This window comes from Equus caballus, chromosome 24 (assembly GCF_041296265.1).
Source record: "Equus caballus isolate H_3958 breed thoroughbred chromosome 24, TB-T2T, whole genome shotgun sequence".
In the NCBI taxonomy this organism is placed as follows: domain Eukaryota; kingdom Metazoa; phylum Chordata; class Mammalia; order Perissodactyla; family Equidae; genus Equus; species Equus caballus.
The window spans coordinates 56,068,916-56,089,555 of record NC_091707.1 but is presented as its reverse complement, the minus strand read 5'-3'; the positions used below and the strand labels follow the sequence as shown (position 1 = coordinate 56,089,555).

General features: G+C 42.3%; 1 long non-coding RNA gene across 1 annotated transcript; it reads left to right on the top strand.

Moving 5' to 3' along the window:
* Nucleotides 1-17,385: 17,385 nt before the first annotated feature.
* On the top strand, nucleotides 17,386-19,119 carry LOC138920554 (uncharacterized). The gene is made up of 3 exons (XR_011431944.1): nucleotides 17,386-17,644; nucleotides 17,823-18,249; nucleotides 18,857-19,119. It is a non-coding gene; the product is annotated as an uncharacterized lncRNA (long non-coding RNA).
* The last annotated feature ends 1,521 nt before the right edge of the window (nucleotides 19,120-20,640 follow it).

The window sequence follows — 20,640 nt, the reverse complement described above, 5'->3', positions numbered from 1 at the left end:
TGTCATTTAAGGATCTTAGCTTTCTTTCCCCATGATTCTTACCGTCTCTGTAAACCCACCGATGTTTCTAAGTCTGACTCAGTTGAGCAAACAGCGAGGGCCGCTCTCTCAGCTCCGTTCTGCTTGGCAGCGTGAGGTCTTTACGGCAGGAGTAACATCTTACTTTTGCGTTCTGTGTCGAGTTTAGCAAATGCTGAATTAAATGGTTAGTCGTTTTAGCGTGTTGTATACTGTATTGTATCACTTGCTAATGGTTTTGTGGATTTGTTCTCTCTCCTTTTCTAAATCCTTGCCTCTAGCACAGACTTATCGCAGAGGAAGTGACTGATGCTTATAAATCCAATGATTTTGGCGGGAGCATAGATAATCCATTACCAGCCAATAAGTAGCCTCAGAACGTCCTTCCACATGCCAGCCCCACTTATTAAATATGAATGCCTTAACAATGCGCTTGGCTGGACAGAACCGTTTCCTCTTGTAAAAAAAGAAATGAAAAAGATGATGTCTAGGCCTGTATACACCAGTTACTTCATTACAGAAACATCTGCTGTTTTTATTGGCTGTGGTCTGACATGGCTTAAATAGTACTGACTAATTAATTGACCTACAAAAGCGTGGCACTAATAGGCGCTACTGGATACGTGGTTTCTTTCGCCTCAGGCACTCCCGTTTTACAGAGTACGTGTTTTTAGGGTAGAATCTGAATCACTAAGATTAGCGTGGACTCAGACTTATTTACCAAATTCAGAAATATTAGAACCAGAGAGGAGGACCGAGATAGTTTTAGCACCTATAACAAGAAGAACAGTGGTACCCAGCTTGTGGTGCTATCACGCAACTGCCGTGCCCAAGAGATGGTGTGCTCTAAAAACATGAGAATGCAGAGGGTTTAGACGAATTCACGAATGATCAATCCAGAGCCGGCTATTGGGGAAATTCAAGAATGTTTGGGGGTCACTTCCGGATCTCTTGGAAACTGATGCCTGGGAAGACAGTGACGCCTTTAGAGACCCAGTGCTGAGCTGGAAAGATCTTTGGCTTGATACATTGGCTACTTTATAAACTAAATAAATTTTCTGAACTCGTGATTATACATGAAATTCATACTTATTGTAGTAAAGTTAGAAAATGCTGAGAAGTATAAAGAAATAGATATGACTCGTTCTTATTACTCCATCATAACTGCTATGTCTATGCTCTTTTTAATAAGTAGGCATTTATTTTTCTAATATTTTATTATGAAAAATTTCAAATTACAGCAAAATTGAAATAATTTTTCACTGAACACTCTGAACAGGTAATAACCAAACCTAGATTTTGCCATGAACATTTTCCTATACTTGCTCAACTTATTTCATTGACGCATTTCAACAATTCAGCACACATATTTAGGATTCAGTCTACTTTTCATTTTGATGTAAAAAGCCCAAACTTTAAATGCTTTTTCCCTGAGCGTGGAGGATATACACTAGGTGACCCCCAACAATGCTCACCTGGTGTTGGCATCCTGCAGAATCCCGTGTAACTTGCTTATAACCAACAGCATTTGTCAAAGATGATAGGATATCACTCCCACGACTTTGTTATTTAAGACTCCATCCTGTCAGGAGATGGAAACTAGAGACTTCTTGTGGGCTTGATGAAATGTGATCATAGTGGAGAAGGCCATGTGGTAAGGAACTGTGGGTGGCATCTAGGATCTGAGGATGGGCTCCGTCTAAGAGCTAGCAAAAAGCTTGGGCCCTCAGCCACACGGCTGCGAGGAAATAATTCTCGAAAGAACAGTGAGAAAGAACTCAGAAGTAGCTGCTTCCTCAGCGGAGCATCCAGGTGAGAACCCAGTCTCGCTGGACTCCAAACAGAGGCTCCAGGTAAGTCACGCTCAGACTTCTGAGCTGCGGAAACTGTGAGATAATAAGTGTAGCTGTTTTAAGTTGCTAAGTTTGTGGAAGTTTGTCATACAGCAATGGAAAACTAATGCAGATATTGGTACCTGGAAGTGGGGTGCTGCTGTAACAGATTCCTAAAAATGTGAGTGGCTTTGGAAGTCCTCAGTGAGCAGAGAAGGATGATAGGGAAAACCTAAGACTTCCTGACAAGACTGTTGTTAACATAAGCCTGGACTTAGAGACACTGCTGGTGAGAAATGTGTATTTGGAAAGCGGAGGGAGGGAGGGTCCTGCACAGGCAGTGGCAGAAAGTTAAGAGGTGTCTCCCGTGGTGATGCGGAAGCAGGACTTGTAGGTGACAAACTTGGTTACATAGCCAACGAAAATTGCAAGCAAAATATTGAAGGTATCCCCTGGTTTCTTCTGGCTGTTTACAGTAAAATGTGAGAAGAGAGAGAGGAATTGATGGAGGAACTCGAACAAAGAGGAAGTAGGATTGGGCCGTTTTGAAAATTCTAAGCTTTTCCGGGTGACAACAGGTGCTCGAATTAAGACAGTGGGGTCTAGAGAAAAATCTGAGGGGGTGACTGTACAACCTTTTACTAAAACCTGAAAGATCAAAAGGTCAGATTATCCAGTCAAACAAAAGGATCTTTCGAGAGGACATACCTCACAGACCCTCTCAATCAAACCAGAACCCGGGAGTTTCCACACTATAGATTAGTTATGCCTGTTCCACAATTTCATATAAATGGAAGTCTACTGTGTGTACTCCTTTGCTTGTTTGTTTGGCTTCTTTCACTCAGCATAATATTTTTGCAGTTCGTCTCCTCTTGTTGTAGATCCCAGGAGTTGGTCCTTTTTGTTGTGGACTGTTACTCTGTGACATGAGTACATCACAGTTGGTTGAGCTATTTTTCTGTTAATGGAACACAGGGCCAGTTTCTAGTTTAGGCTATTATGAATAAACCTGCTGTAAACATTCTTTTGCATAAGTCTTTTGTGAACAAATATGTGTTTTCATTTCCCTTAGGTAAATACCTAGTTGTGGAATTGCTGAGTCATAGGATAGGTGTATGATTAGTTTTATAAGAAACTTCCAGGTATTTTCCCAAAGTGGCTGTCCCATCGCACATCACCAGCAATGGATGAGAGTTCCAGCTGTGTCCTCACCAATATTTGAAGTTTTCCTTCTTTTTAATTTTGGCTATTCTAATAGATATGTAGCGGTCTATCATTGTAGTTTTAATTTGCATTTTCCTGATTTCTCATGATGCTGAGTACTTTCTTATGCTTACTGGACATTTGCCTGTCTTCTTTTGGAAAGTCTCTTCTTAAAAGCTTTGCCCCGCCCCCTCTCTTTTGAGGAAAGAGGTTGTTTATGCTTTTATTATAATTGTTGAGTTATAGGAGTTCTTTACATATTATGGATACCAGTCCTGTGCAAGACATTTGTTTTGCAAATATTTTCTCTCATACGGTGGCTTGCCTATTAATTTTCCTTATGATGTCTTTTGTGTGTGTGTGAGGAAGATTGGCCCTGAGCTAACATCTGTGCCAATCTTCCTCTATTTTGTATATGGGATGCCGCCATAGCATGGCTTGATGAGAGGTGTGTATGTCCACACCTAGGATCTGAATTTGCAAACCCTGGGCGCCGAAGCAGACTGTGTGAACTTAACTGCTATGCCACCGGGCTGACCTCCCTTGTGATGTCTTTTGATGAGCGAAACATTTAATTTTCATGAAGTCTAATTTTTCAATGTTTTCTTTTATGATTATTGCTTTATGTAACTTGTTAAAGAAACTTTTGCCTATCCTCAAGTCATGAACGTATTTGCCTATGTTTTCCTATGTGAATACCACAATTTCTGGATTATTATTTTTTTTTTTGAGGAAGATTAGCTCTGAGCTAACTTCTGCCTCCAATCCTCCTCTTTTTGCTGAGGAAGACTGGCCCTGAGCTAACATCTGTGCCCATCTTCCTCTACTTTATATGTGGGACGCCTGCCACAGGATGGCTTGATGAGTGGTGCCATGTCCGCACCCGGGATCTGAACCAGTGAACCCCAGGCCACCAAAGCGGAGCGCATGAACTTAATTAACCACTGCACCACCAGGCTGCCCCCCACAATTTCTGGATTATTGCAGCTTTATATTAAGTTTTGAAGTCAGGTAGTGTAAGGTCTCTAATTTCATTCTTTTTTTTCAAGGCTGCTTTGGATATTCAAGGTCAGTGCTATTTAATAGAACTTTCTGCAGTGATAAAAATAGGTATCTGGGCTGTTTAAGAAAAGTAACCACTGGTAACATGTGACTATTTAGCCCTTGAAATGTGGTTAGGGCGACTGAGGAACTGAATTTTCAACTTTATTTAATTTTTTGTTGTTGTTGTTAAAGACTGGCACCTGCGCTAACAACTGTTGCCAATCTTCTTTTTTCAATCTTCTTTTCTCCCTGAAGGCCCCTGTACATAGTTGTATATTTTAGTTGTGGGTCCTTCTGGTTGTGCCGTGCAGGATGCCGCCTCAGCATGGCGTGACGAGCGGTGCCATGTCCGTGCCCAGGATCTGAACCAGCAAACCCCGGGCCACTGAAGCAGAGAGCGTGAACTTAACCACTCGGCCACGGGGCCGGCCCCTATTTAATTTTAATTAATATAAATATAAATTTAAGTAGCCACGTAATGTGCAGTGCAGTTGTAGGTCCTTTGCGTTTCCATATAAATTTTAGAATAAGCTGGTCAATTTCTACCAAAAAAGGCACTACCATTATAACTGACATTGCAATGAATCTAGAGAGTGATTTGGGCACAAGTGACATTTTAGTAATGGTTAGCCATCTGATCAAGTATTGTGGTCTATCTCTCCACTTATGTGTTGCTTCTTTAATTTCTCTCAAAATATTTTGTAGTTTTCGTGTACTGGTCTTGCATATATTTTACTAGATTTATTCTTATGTATTCTATGTTTTTTTGATGGTATTGTAAGTGGTATTATTTTTTAAAGTATTTTTCAATTGTTGGCTGCAATTACTTTTGCGTACTTTACCTTCTATCCCCTGGCCCTGCTAAATTCACTAATTAGTTCTAGTAGTTGTTTTCTTCATTCTTCAGATTTTCTGTGTAAATAATCGTGTCATCTGAAAATAGAGAGTTTTACTTCTTCCTTTCCAATCTGGATGACATTTATTTATTTAATTCTTTCTTTATTTTTATTGGCTTATTGTACTGGCTGGAACCTTCAGTCTGTTGAATAAGAATGGTGATAATGGGCATCCTTGCTTTGTTCCCAAACTTAGTGGGAAAAATTTCAGTTCTTCATTATTAAATACAATATTAGTTGTACGTAAGATATTATTTCCAGTTTTTATTGTGAATAAGATTTGAGTTTTGTTAAATGCTTTTTAGGCATTTATTGAAATGATCATTTGGCTTGTCTCTTTTAGTCTGTTAATACTATGAATTGCATTGATTGATATATTTTTTTAAAGTACGCTTTTTGGTGAGGAAGATTGGCCCTGAGCTCACATCTGTTACCAATCTTCATCTTTTTTTTCCTCCCCAAATCCCCAGGACACAGTTGTAGATCCCAATTGTAGGTTGTTCTAGTTCTTCTGTATGGGATGCCGCCACAGCATGGCTTGATGAGCAGTATGTAGGTCTGTGTGTAAGATCTGAACTGGTGAACCCTGGACCACCAAAGTGGAGCCCGTGAACTTAACCACTCAGCCCTGGGGCCGGTGCCCTGGTTGATTTTTGAATGTTAATTTAGCCTTGAATTTCTGGAATAACCCCTACATGATTATGATATACTATCCTTTTTATATCTTGCTGTATTCTATTTATTTTCCCTAATATTTTGTTAGGGAACTTTGCATGTACATTGATGAGTGATACTGGTCCATAATTTTATTTTGTAATGTCTCTGTCAGATTTTGATTTTAGAGTTTCAGTAGCCTCATAAAACAAGCTGGAAAGTGTTTCTTCCTTTTTAATTATCAGAAAGAGTTACATGTGGTTGGTACTATTACTTCAGGAAACGTTGGTGGAGTGAACTAGTGAAACTATCTGGGTCTGCAATTTTCTTCGTGGGCATGTTTTTGATTAAAAGGAATTAATTTCTTTCATAGATATGAGACTTGAGATATTCTGTTCTAAAGAATTTTTTCATTTCACCTGAACTGTCAAATTTGTTCATTTAAAGTTGTCATAGTCTTTAATATCTGTAGGATCTTTAGTGATGTCCCCTGTCTCGTTCTTGACACTGTTTAATTTGTGCCTTCTCTCCTTGTTTTCTTGATCAGAATAACTAGAGGTGTAGTGATCATATTTATCTTTCAAAGAACAAGCTTTTGGTTACATTGACTTTTCTGTCCTTTTTGCTTCGTATTGCCTTGATTTCTGTTCTTGCATTTACTATTTCCTTCTGTCTACTTACTTTGGGTTTCATTTACTCCCTTTTTCCTAGTGTCTAAAGCTGGAACCTTGGATCACTGATTTTAGATCTTTCTTATTTCAAACATAAGTATGCAAACTATTAAATTACCTCTAAGCCCTGGAGTAGGTCAATTCCACAAATTTTGATGTGTATTTCCATTATCATTCAGTTTAAATGTTTTCTAATTTTCTTGTGACTTGTTCTTTGACCCATGCGTTATTTAGAAATGTGCTGTTTAATTTTCAAATATTTGGGATTTTCTAGATATTTCCTTGTTATCGATTTCCGTTGTGGTCAGAGATCATACTTTGTATGATTCTAGCGAGACTTGTTTTATATCTTGATGAATGTATCATGTGCATTTGAAAGGAAAGTATATGCTCCCAGTTTGGGGTGTAGCATTCTATAAACATCCGTTAGGTCAACGTAGTTGATAGTATTGTTCAAATCATCTACATCTTAACTAATTTTTTTTTTTGTTTAGTTGTTTTATTGGTAGTTGAGTGAGGAGTGTTAAAATCTCCAACTATGATTGTGGAATTGTCTATTTCTTTCTTTTATTCTGTCAATATTTGCCTTATATACTTGAAAATCTGCTGGTAGGTGTATACACATTTATGGATTACTGTGCTGTTATGATGAATTTGTACTTTTATCATTATGAAATATCCCTCCTTATCGCTGTCAATACTCCACTCTTGCAGTTCTTATCTAATATTAGTATAGTCACTCCAGCCTTCTTGTGGTTACTGTTTTCGTGATGTATATATTTTTATACTCATTTGCATTTAACTTATCTGTATATTTACGTTTAAAAATGTACCTCTCTTTTAGACAGTATATAGTTGGGTCCACCTTTTTTGTTTTTGAAGCCATTCTTATGATCTATGCCTTTAATCAGAGTATTTAGTCAATTAACATTTAATGTATTTTTTTATATAATTGGATTTAGGTTTACCATTTTACTGTTTGTTTTTTACTTGTCCCATATGTTTTTTGTTCATTTTTGCATTTTTAGTGGTTTCTCTAAATATTACGATGTACATTATTGTTAATAACTTAACTTATCGTAGTCTGCTTAGTGTTGCGGCTCATGTAAATTGCAGAAGCTTTGCAACTGCATTAATTCATTTACCGCCCCTTCCCTTGATGCTATAGTTATTATATGTATTAAATCTGCATTATAAATCCATCCAGACGATGCTATAATTTTCGCTTAAATAGTTGTAAGTATTTTTAAACAAATTAAGAAAATAGTTTTTTTATAGTTATCCAGATAGTTCACATATTCATTTCCAATAGTTTTATTTTCCCAGAAGATGTGAATTTCCTCAGGGTATCATTTTCCTTCAGAATGAAGAACTTCCTTTAGCATTTCTTAGCGCAGATCTGCTGTCAGTGAATTTTCAGTTATATTTTATCTGAAATAGTTTTTATCTTGTCTTTATTCTTGGAGGATATACTCACTGGACATAGAATTCTGAGTTAACATGTTTTTATATTTTTTTATTTAGAACTTTAAAGATGTTGTTCTAGTGTATTCTGGCCTTCTATAATAATAAACTAAAGGTCATTTGAATTGTTGTCCTTCTGCATGTAGTGTTTAATTTTTCTGTGGTTGTTTTCATGATTTTCTCCTTATCTCTGGTTTGGAACTACTTGACTATGGGTGCCTGTGTGTGCTTTTCTCTGTGGTTTTTCTGCTTGAGGTTCTCTGATCTTCTTATCTGTAAATTTACATCTTTCATCAAATTCGGGAATATTTTGGCTATTATTTTTTTAAATGTTTTCTGTCCTAATCTCCCTTCCTCCTCATTCCACCAGTTACATTTATGGTCGACTTCTTTGTATTGTCCCACAGGCTCCTGAGGCTCTGTTTATTTTTTTCTAATCTTTTTTCTTTATATTTCTCAGACTGGATAATTTCTATTGGCCTATTTCAAGCTCACTGACTCTTCTCTCTCTCATATCCATTATGCTGTTGAGCATATATAGGGAATTTTTATTTCATGTATTGTCTTTGATGCTCCAGAATTTCCGTTTAATTATGTTTTATCGCTTCTATTGATCTGCTGACATTTCCTGTCTTTACATGCACGGAGAGACTATTTTTATTCTGTCCTTGCTTTTAAATCCTTGTCTTATAATTTCAACATTTAGGTTGTTTTGGAATTGATCTCCATCTAGTATTTTTTCTTTTGAAGATAGGTCACATTTTCTTGTTTCTTCTGGGTTGCATAATTTTGGATTGTATCCTGGACTTTGTGAATGTCATCTGGATTCTGTTATATTTCTCTGAAGAATGTTGATTTTCTTTAAAAAGCAGACTATTAACTTGATTGCACTTAAACTGCGAACTCTTTCTCTTAGAACAGCTCACATTTTGGTTCAGTTCTTCATCTTTCACTAAGCTGCTTTGCATCCGCCTCTCACCACATATCTGGTTCAGGTGTCACCTAGAGAATTTGGGGTGCCCCTTGTCCAGTTCTGTCTTTCTCAGAATCAGCCCCTCGCTCTCCAGTGACTCTGGTTGCCCTGAACTCTGTCCTTTTGTTCTTCGGGCCAGAAAAACTGGGGTTTCTTTCAGAGATTTAGCCTCTTCTGTGGTGACAGTTGTGAATTGCCTTCAGGCTAAAAGCTCTAAAAATGGGAATTTAATTTCATGCCATTTGTTTTCCTTCCAAATGTCGACTTCCTCTAGAGTTTGCCTGCCTTTTGTTCTTTCTCCAGTGAACAAAAGTGTTGTATCATCTTTTCATTCAGAGTTGATAGTTATTGTCTGCAGGAGGGTTGGGTCTAGGGGAAACCTCCTTGGCCATACTACAAAGAAAAAGCTCTCCCCCTTTTATTGAGGTGAAATGCATTTTATTTTTAGACAACCTACAAGACATATGATTGTTCTTAAAAACAACACCTACGCTCCAAATAAATCAAGGTCAAAATAAAAGAAGAACTCAAGATGACATCAGTCTCATTTATCTCAGTCCTGGCCTACTTTTAATTTTATAAGAAAGGTACTGAGTATAAATTTTGCTTCAAAATTTAGAAAATGTTCTATTTCTTATTAAGTCTTTATTGAGTGAACAAGTATTATGATAATGCCATGGGCATTTTACATATGAAAAAATAGTTTTAAAATATAGTTTTAATATCTATATATCATTTCACTATATGTGTATCTATATCCATATATGTATTGTGTGTATATATGTATATATATATATATTCATCATATGGATAGATTTCATTTCCATATTTTTTGCCTGTATCGGTTACTATTCCAATAAACAACTTTGTACATAAATCTCTGGTATATATCTGAGCATAGGAGACATCTCCAACCACGCCTCTACTTAATTGATTGGCTGGATTAACCGATGTTTTCTATACCTTCTGCATGCTGCCTGTGTGGGGAACTTTCCCTTTTCTTCTGCTCCCACTTTTTGGGATGAACGCTTACCAAGAGCTAGTTGTGTTCCCAAACCTGTTTGTGGTACTTGCTATTGTGACTTAGTTGATTGGACTACTAACCTATGAAATATGAGTGAAAAAAGAAAAAAGGTGGTTGTTTCTGTAAAAATGATGAAAATGAACTTGAATGCTTTGAGGAGACTCAATGAAGTGAAGTGATAATAAGATTGCTATAAAGTAGGGTTATGGGCAAGACAACAGTTAACAATTCGAGAAAAAGAATTGTAAACCTATAGAAAGACTTTATTTTCATCCTGATACCCAAATCTCCTTAAGTTTGTGCCCCACCTCAGAATTAAGAACATGAGTTATGTAGGTGTGGTTTGTGCGAGAAAGGTGTCACAGACTTCTAATCAGGGATCAAAACTCTGAGAAAGGCCTTGGTCCTTTGTGGTAAGATTGATGGATGAATTTGCATTTTATATTAGAACATAATAAAGCCTTTATAGTTTACTTTTACCACTGTTTGTGATTTTCCTATTTCACTGAGTTTTCAATGAGCTGACCAGATTGTCCAGTCGATCCTAAAGGCGTGAGAAAAGCAGACTCTAATTGTGTTTCCTGAGGACAGGTTCCTAGAAATGTAACTGCTGGGTATTTTTTAGATTCCTGGTACGTGTTACCCACTAGAGAGACTGTATGGATTTCTGTTCCCACGTAAGGCTATTTCTTAGGGTTTAAACTTTAGTGCAGTGAGGCTGATGCCTTCTCTCCAGCTCTGATCAGCAGTCGCATGATGGACTTGAGAGCCTGTGGCCTGAAACATCTTGAAAAATGTTTTTGCTACAATAAAATGGAATTTGATCCTTTTTCTATCAGTGCCAGATTGTTGTGAATCCTGACCTCAAAATGCCATAGCAACATTGGGATTGTTTGCCAAAACCACCCCAAATTCCATGTATCGCTTCATAATATTCAGACGATCAGAATCTTTCACGCTAGAAGGTCCCATGGGGATCAGCTTATTAAATCCTTCCTTTTACAAATTGAGCCCTGGAATGGAGAACAGGGAAAAGTGACTTGTCTTGGGTCCTGAAGTTTCGTGGAGTCTCAGCTGAGCCCAGGGCTCAAGTCTCTTGACTCCTGGTCTAACCCAGCTCGTTCAGACGTATCACATGGCTTCAGATTGACAGCTTCCATACTATCCAGAGGGAGGTGTGCAGCGTGTTATCAGATAATATGAGCTAACATTTACTGAATGCTGAAATGTGCCAGGTAACGTTTTAAGCGCTTTAGCTGGATCAAATTATCTTATTATCCCACGTAAACTCCATAATGACTCTCCGAGGCCCATTTCATAGATAAGGAAACTGGGCATGAAGAAGTGCCCTCGGTTTTACAGCGAGAAGCGGTGGAGTCAGAATTTGATTGCCCACAGTCTTGGTCCAGAGCCTGGATTCCTACGCATCCTACTAAATTCCCTCCCTCTCTATGTTGGGAGAATGACAGGAACATGTCGTTTATTAGATGTCTACCCTGAGCCGGGTGTTTTTTGATATTTTACATACTTAGAATGATTAATCTTCACAATCCCGTTTTCAACTTGAAAAAGTAAATATCAGGTAAATTAAATGACTTGCCTGAGGACACAGCTGGTAGGCAGCAAAGCGAGAAATTAAACAAGACAGACTAACTCTGAAGCCTGTGGCTTTGCTAGAAACTGCGCTGCTGCAACACCCGGTACATCAGTGCCTCTTGTGACCGTAGCTGCACGTTGGCATTACCCAGGGAGCCTTAACAAATGCTGAGGTTTCGGTCCCACCTCCAGAGTTCCTAATGTAACTGGACTGGGGTACAGCTTGGGCAGTGGGATTTTTTTAAGTTCCCAGGAGATTCTAATATGCAACCAAAGATGCCACCCACTGCCAAAGCTTCAGATGGTTTTGGTCATCCCATACTATTCCGTTTCTTTCTCCAAATATGGGAATGGGGTAAGTCCCCTCACTAAAAGACATGTTTCAACAGTGTCTTAGTTTCCTATGGCTGCTGGGACCAACGACCACAAACCGGGTAGCTTAGAAGAACAGAAATTTATTCTCTTACGGTTCTGGAGGCCAGCAGTCTGACGTTAACGTGCCAGCAGGGCCGTGTTCCCTCTGAAGGCTCGAGGAGAGGATCCCTCCTGCCTTTTCCCAGGTTCTGGTGGTTTCCAGCAATGCTTGGCATTCCTCTGCTTATAGTTTCTCATCCTCCAGGCTCGGCCTCGGTCTTCATGTGGCCTCTTCCCTTTGTGTTTCTGTGTCTGTCTCCTTGAGAGATAACAGAAAATATGTATATTGGTCTCTGCCCCTGGTTCCCGGCACAGAGCTCCTAAAACCCTTGGAATTTCCTAAGCGATAAGGGCACAGTAGGAGCATCTTTTGTTCTAATGTTTTGTCTTTGACCCTAGGTCTGACGCTGAGCTCCTAAATGCCTTGGAATTTCCTGAGTGATAGGAATGTCTTTTGTTCTAATGAGGCGACTCTGGGTGGGCTCGAGGACGGGGCTGTTTCTCCAACCTGGAAGCTCTCCAAACCCCATATTACTGGGATTTTTATGGAGGCTTCCTCACGTAGGCATGATCACATCCACATACCGGGAAGATGACGCACCCCAACTCCATGGGAAGAGAAGCTCCTGCGCTCGGTGCCCTCCCCGCCCTCGGCCTCTGTGTCTCTTCATCTGGCTGTTCGTCTGTATCCTTTATCACCTCCTTTAGTATATAATAAATTGGTAAATGTACGTAAGTTTCCTTGAGTTCTGAGAGCTGTTCTAGCAAATAATCGACTCCAAGGAGGGGCTGTCGGAACCTCTGATTTGTAGCCAAGTTGGACAGGAGTTGTGGGCAACCTGGAGACCCGCTACTTTCGATTGGCATCTGAAGTGGGGGACACTCTCGTGGGACTGAGCCTTTAACCTGGAGGGTCTGTGCTATCCCTGGTTAGTGTCAGAATTGAATTGAATTGTAGGACACCCAGCTAGTGTCTCAGAGAATTGCTTGGTGTGGGAAAAACCCTACACACCTGGCGTCAGAAGTATTGTGAGTGTGGTAGTGGTGCGAGAGGAAGGGAGAGACGCACAGGAGGAGAGCTGAGTTTTCCACTCACGCATCTGTTTAGAAGGACCCAGTCGAATCCAATGGAACCTCGTCTCAGCTAGTCACATCTGCAAAGACCCCACTTCCAAACAAGGACACGTTTTGAAGGTCCAGATAAAAGTGAATTTTGGGGGGACATTATTCAACCCAGTACAAATAGAATATTAATTAACATTACACTGTTAAGAATGTAAGAGTCTCTAGGGATGGCAAAAATGAAATTCTATGGCTTTTGGACCTAATTTTTTTTTTTTTTAAATTGGTGCCTAAGCTGACACCTGTTGCCAATCTTCTTCTTTTTTTTTTTTCTGTCTTCTCCCCAAAGACCCCCAGTACATAGTTGTGTATTCTAGTTGTAGGTCCTTCTGGATCTGCTGTGTGGGACGCTGCCTCAACATGGCCTGATGAGCGGTGCCATGGCTGCGCCCAGGATCCAAACCGGCGAAACCCTGGGCCACCGAACCAGAGCGCGAGAACTTAACCACTTGGCAGCGGGGCCGGCCCCTGTCTAATTTGTTTAAAAGATATCCTAAAACGTTTTAAATACAACCTGCTCCCCCCCGCGAAAACGTCCAATCCTACTAGGTGCATCACTAAATTACGGAAAGACCCGTATATGCTGGCACCCTTTTTGTCTGTGGGTCCCTTTGGCATATTCAGGAATACAGCAGTGCCCGAAGGCTCAGCTTGTTTGTCCCAGTTGTGTGTGAGTGTGCACAAAAATCTGTGGAAAAGATAGGTTGTTCTTAATGGGGAATTTTTGAAGGAAAACCAATTCTGATCTTCCTTTTACTGTAAGCTGATGGAAGAAATTTATAGCCCTTTGTAAGGCATTAAAGAGCCATCCACCGTCTTTCCAAATACCGTTCATGAGATGTGACACATTGAAGCAACCAAAATTTGGAGTTTCGTTTTGAGACCATCATTTTATTCAAACATTTCCTTCCTTTTTCTATGATGGAACCTTGATAACAATTTGAAAGTACAGTCATTGAAAACCTGACAATCTGACTCCTTAAAAGACAGTTACAGGTCAAAATTGTATATTATTCCCTGCCCCCAACTTGGAAATAGTCACCTCCAACCAATAGCATCCTTGTTTCCATAGATTCTTTTGCTTTCTGTTGAGAAGACCAGCGACCCAATTATTTCTATCTTGGGTTGATCTTGCTAGTCAGGCTATATGACATTTTGACAGAATCATGGTTTTCGTTTTAGAAATAACAGAAAGGATTTGGTTGTAAGAAGGCGAATTTCCCACTGAGTTTATCATTGGAATTCCCCCCGCCCCCCTGGCATATGAGCACCATGAAAAGCTTCTTCCAGATCCATCTTATGAGTGATGCTTCTCTTGACCCTGGGCAGGGCGATGTAGACGCATGACTCACGGGTTGGTAATTTACCCAAGATAAACATAATAACTGGTACAGAATCCATGGACTAGCTTTTTTTTTTTTTTTTTTTTTTAACCCTGTGAGTCTTTATAAAACCTCAACAGCAACATTTAGGCAATTGCTTAAATGGTAAATCTCCATTTCCACCTGGAGAAAAATCCTGGCCTTTCTGTCTCAATTCAGCCTTCCTTAAAGATGTTACACTTGTATTCGGCCAAGTCCTTAGGCAAAATTCAAGGAAAGTCAGCAATCTATGCTTCAGTAAGTGCCACAGACTCAAATCCTAAAAGGCTCAACAGGTGTTATTGCAAACAAGCGGTCTGCTAGGTGATGCTACAGAAGTACAAGCATTGGTTTATCCATTTATGAACTTGGACCTGACAAGGAATTTGGTGGCTATTTGCTCTGGGAGCGTGGAGACGCTGTTGTCGTGGACTGAAAGCCTCTTCTTGATGCTGTCCAGCTCTCTGTTTAACGTGCGTTTGTAAGAGTAACCACAACCACCTAATAAGCCTCAACTTATTGTGGAGTTTCAAATTGCTTATGTGTTTAAGAACGGCATCCTGCCAGGGTTGCAGAGAGGTCTCTTTCTCTGGCCCCAGAAGTCATGGAATGAATACTCATTCATTCCATAAAGAAATAATCAGTCAACGTAATATGTAGTTTTAAAAAATTGCAGAAAAAGGTATTTGTGTAATTTTTTGTTTCCTTATGAAAATATCTGCATTTTTAAAGAAGGACTCACGTCCTAGAATCCAACAGATGGCGTTGGGATGGTTATGGGAATCAGAGAGGTGAGGTGAGAAGTGCTGACTGCGTGAGGCTTTCCCGGGGGCTGAGGCCTGAGTTTGAACCCTAGTTTTGTCGTTGCTTGTGACTTGAACAAGTTACCTTATGTCTCTGGGCCTCAGTTTCCTACTCTATAAAGTGGGGTGATAACGCATACCCAGCGGAGCCTTGAGCATTATGAAATGGGCTGACACGTGGGGTTCTGGGCATGTGCTTCATAAAGGGTGATCTTTCCCACTGTTACCAGCAAACCGTCAACTACCCTGAACGCCTGTCCTTATTTGGCCCAAAATATCCTGTGCAGATTCTGGAGATATTCTCTCGTATACTCAACCAATTGGATAAGAAAGCAGCCAGCTGAACAAAGAAGAAACAGACCCACAAAAATAAGTTCCCACAAACAGCCTGCCTGAACAACGAGGGGCAAGTCTTTCGAGACGGCCCCAGTGCCTCCCAACTTGATAACAGGTGTGCTAGTTCCACAGGGAGCATGGGGCTGTTTCAAGGAGAAGCGGGCTGCAGACAGAAAGTTAAGTGGATTTAAATGTAAGCAGGTCTAAAAAGAAAACAGTATTTCCTTTTAGAGGCTTAGAAAACAATTAGAAATAAATGAGGCCAGAACGCAAAGTTAATAACAAGACAATGGAGAAATTCATCCACTTCGTGGATGCTGTTGCAGGGGCGAGAAAGAGCAACCCCACCCAGAGTCGCTGTGACCTCGCCATTGACTCATGGGGTTCTCACAGCTCCACGTTCTTCCTGCTGGGGAATTGTGGAGTTGCTGCTCCCCGGCGATGTTTGTTCTGCCATTGAGCAGAAGATACTGCCTCTGGTGGCCAGCCTGGGCTGGGACCCGGTCTGCCCTCTCTCCTGGCCTCTGCAGGGGCTCCAGGCTGGCAGACTCCCCTCGTGTCTCCCGAGTAGGTTTCAGATACGGGAAATTTATTCCTCTTTAAGCAGAAACGGTGCCTGATGTTATCCTCAGCGGCAGGAATATAATTTTTGACTCTTGATGGTCCACAGCATATTAAGAATTTGGGTACCTGCCGTCGCAGATCAGTATCTAAGCATCGTTCTCTCTCCTCCTGGAAAGCACACTGTGCAGAAAAAAGGAAAAATGTGATGCGAGCAGCTGGCTTTCTCTTTGGCGAGGCCCTGCTGTTCCCGGTGTTTATCTTGGTTGGATTCAGAGCCTCTTCCTCTGGGTCCCATTGCCCTTGACTAGATCATCTTGACTGCAGAGTGTCATGTGTGGGTCACCCTGTGTCATCATTTTGGGTTTAAGTCATCGGAGTGTGAGCGCCTTGAAGACAGGGGCCAGGTTTTAGGCACAAGTGCTGGCCCTGAATAGATGCTCAGTCATGGGTTCCTGACGAACAAGAGAAGAATCTGGCCTCTCATTCCAGGGAATAGGAAAACGCCCTTCCAGAATCTTCTGAGGAAGCTGAGAAGCAAAGGCGAGCTGTTTTCTCACCATCTTCTTTTCTTGCCTTGTCAGTGTTTGCGGCTGTGGCTTTTACGGCCAGGCCAAGAGTGGCCTCCGGAGGCTGGCGGAGGCCCTGTTTCCCTGGCCAGCTCTGTGTTGTTGAGCAAAGCGTGGCTTCTTCAGCCTCGCATGAGCCGTCTGCACGTCATCCGTTCCACGGATCTTGGCTCATGGCTTCCCTAGCTGACCCCATCTTCTGATTCCACTGCTATTTACCTGTGGAGTTGAGCTGCGCCAACAAAGGAGGATAGGCGACTGTGACAGCCCTCCAGCTCGTGGACCATCTGCTGTGCAAAAGTCACCCAGGATCTTCCACTTGAGGATGACAAAGCATTCTGCAAATATGTATTGCCAACTCAATAAAATGCAATAGAGAGACTAAGATACAGGCAAATGGGTTGGCCGCAGCTGTGGAGTAATTTAGCGAGGAGGCCAGGAGGAAAATGAACCTCAGTGGCTCTCTGTTCTGAACTTTACACCACCCTGTGCTCTGGAGGAGGGAGAGAATGGACAGCGCAGTTCACCAACCCGAGGCGGCTTTGCAGGACTGCTGCTCTGTGACCCTTGACAAATGGATATATTCATTACACCAAAGACTGGAAGGAACCACAAAATGGGATACATATTTAAGGAAATATGCACACAACTCGGTTTATTTTTCTTATCTGATTTTTTTCTGGTGCAACATGAGCACTGCTGAATGCTTGGCAGCTGCCCTTCCATACTTGAGTTGTTTGTCATTTCTGGGGCTGCTGATGCTGTTATGATCTCCCTTTTGGGAGGAATTTACAGGCACATGTTGACCCAGCTGAATGGGAACAGGGAGCAACAGGAATCTTATGAACAAGGACCATGATGGACTGGAGAGTGTGAATTTGCTCCTTTTCTTGACGACGCCATCGGCATGAACTGCTCACTGTGTTGCTGGGCTGGCCATTTAATGCACCACAGCTCCAATTTTGAAAACCCGGGTCCTCTCGCAGCCTGGCCTTGAAGTAAAACTGCTTTTCCCTTCAATACTATCTGGGAGTTGTAGCCGCCCTGTGCTTTGTCGTTGGAATATCAGGAAAATCAGCTCTCACCGTAGCAGCTGTTGCTAGGTAAGGCGTGATTTCCCGCAGAGACCAGCATGAGAGAGGATGGGGAGGCTGGCTGGCGGAGGGCCAGGCGGGCGTGGGAGGGGATCCATGCAGAGGCCACAGTGAAGGATGGGAGGCAGGACCACCATGCTGGCCACTCCCACCTCACCCCTGCCACTGTCTTCCCCTGCTTTTCCAGAGTCCCCTCTCGCCTCCTCTCCTTCAAAGACCCAGCCTGTGTCTCATTCCCACGGAGCCATTCCTGCACTCGTCTGCTACACTTTCTGGACAGCCCCAACCTGCCAGGGACTCAGGGATAGGAGATAAATGAGTGGTGGGCCCTGCCTTCCAGGAGCTCAGAGCCCTGCGGGAGAGGCAAACCCCATGAACGACAAACCGCAAACCCACCTGTGTGGCTGGTGCCTTTACGGTCCTGGCGGATGCTGCCAGCACCTTGCCTGTATCCTTCCGGTCCACCCCAGTGGTCCCCTGCTGGGCACAGTGACAGCCCTATGGGTCTTTCTATGTGAGAATGTTTTCTGGCCATGGAAGTTAACACCCAGGAGGGGCCTTCTGCCACCGAAGGTTGAGAGTTGATGGGACAATTCTTAAAAATGGTTAAAATGGTAAATTTGATGTTTTGTATATGCTCCATAATAAAACAAAAAGCCTTAACGATTAGGCGTGGGGGGATGAGAGAGAAGGAGAAGAGCAGCATCCTCTCGGAGGCAGTGAGGGGCACAGGCAGGAGCCACGGCCCGAGTCCATGCCCTGGCTTCCTGATCCCAGTAAACCTTGCCACCTCCCAGGCCCTCTGTTTTCTCGTCCGTAAAAGATGCCTTTTATGGGGCCTACCGCGTGGCGTGAGCGTCTGGTTACTGTAAGGCAACTGGTATGCACGTGGCCCCTGGTACGCCTGGGAGAGGCGCGTCTGTTCTTAGTCGTGTCCTATCTCTAGGCTAATGATCCCAAACGCATCTCTGCAGATGGAACAGCCTCTTGACCTGCAAACCACATGGGTGACTGCCCACGGCCCCGTCACAGGGTGTCACCCAGGCCTCTGGGCCTCTGCACTGCTACCTGACCCCTCCCCATGTATTGGTCTGTGAAGAGAGAAGGGTGGTTTCTGAATTAAAAGTAATGCTTTAAACTGAAAGGGAAACTTAGTAAAGAAACGAAAGTAACGATGCTAGATTGTTAACTAGCGTGGCCGCGGTTCCTCTTTCCCTCCAGATTTCTGTCCACCCTTTAAACGCCGGTCCAGCGCACCTCTGGGTCCCCTTGGACTGGAAGGAAGTTGTACAGCAGCTGCTTTTTATAAGACAGTGAGAACTATTGCCCATGTTTTCGATTGCTTACTCTGAACTTTCCCCTATTCTTTTTGCCTAAATGTATTATTTTCTGGAAATCTATGTTGTAAGACGGAAGTTGGCAACTATAGTCCTGGGGCCAAGTCCCTCCCAGGGCCTGTTCTTGTAAATAAAGTTTTATTGGCATACACCCAGCCCCATTCATTTCCACGTCGCCTTTGGCTACTCTGAGCTCCCGCAGCAGAGTCCAGGAGTTGCGACAGAGACCATGTGACCCGAGAAGCCAAAAATATTTACTATCTGACCCTTTGCAGAAAACCTTGCCAATATCCTGTTGTAAGAGATGCTGAAATGTTTAATTCTTTGAGGATTGGGGCACATAATTAGTTTTTTGTTTTTTAATTGCAGAGTGCTGAAGGAAGGAAAGCTTATTTACTGTTAACGTGCTCTCTAGTAGTCATGAAATAGTCTCATGAAATATCGTCTTGTACAGTAATTACTAGTATTTTAATGATTTCCTATCAGTATATTAGCGAAACCTAAGAGAAGGTATAAAAAAAAGACAGTGAATTATTCCATCAAATTTCTCCTGACCTCACAGCTGGGATATGGGCCAGTGTGTGAAATAATCATATCGATACACATTTGGTGATTTTATCTGCATCCCTAAAAGTTTCTATGTATAGGTTTTGAGGGAGGGACCTTTTGGTTTGGGAATTCTTTCTAAATTCAAACATATAGCTATAATCAATTGTACAGTTTTTGCCTTGTTCTCGTGTAATTCTACCCAAAATGATATCATGAACGCAGAGCATCCTGAGGAACAGAAGGAAACAGGTCCCGCCTGCGCTGAGCTCCTCCTGGGCATTCAGGCCCGGACAGGATGCAAACAGACCCCCTGCACTGCCTGTGGCGGCCACTAGAAATTGGCACAGGGTTTCTGCTCACTGAGACCAAGTTTTCTCAACGGCGGCACCTCTGACGTTTGGGGCCGGATAATTCTTTTGGGCGTAATCGTCCTGTGCATTCACTGTAGGACATTGAGCAACATGCCTGGCTTCTACCCACCAGATGCCAGTGGTAAACACTGCCCCCAACCCAAGTCATGGCACCCCAGACTGTCTCCAGACACTGCCAAATGTCCCCTCAGGGGCCATATCAGCCCCAGTTGAGAACTGCAGAATCAGTCTAGGGAGAAGCCATGTGGATGCTGCTCCCCAAATGAGAGGCCTCTGCACGTGCCTCCAAGGCCTGGTGCTGCGGGGGCCCCTGAGACCCTCTGCCCTGCTCCGCTCTGCACTCAGGTGGGTCCGTGTGGTTGGGCCTTGCACGGGGCTCTTAACAGTCTTGAGCTCCAGTTTCTCCATCTACCAGGTGAGGAGGCGTCTCCTTCCTGGTTGTCTCCCCATCCAGAGCCCCCGTGAAGGAGGGGCATCTCTCCGGTTCAAAGCCAGTGGACTCAAATGAGCTGTCTAAGGAGGCATGCCTCACTCACACGATGGAGAAACCCCGACGACACACACGAATGTCTAAAGTAAAGGATGTTTTTCAGTTGGAGATACTTTTTAAAGGAAGAGGTTGATCTGCAGTAAAAAAGCGTCATCAATTTTAGGATAAACTATTTGACAGACAGACAGCAATGAGAGGCTGGAATGCCTGAGATCTTCCGAGAGAACTGAGGATTACATGACTTTCACAAACTTTATT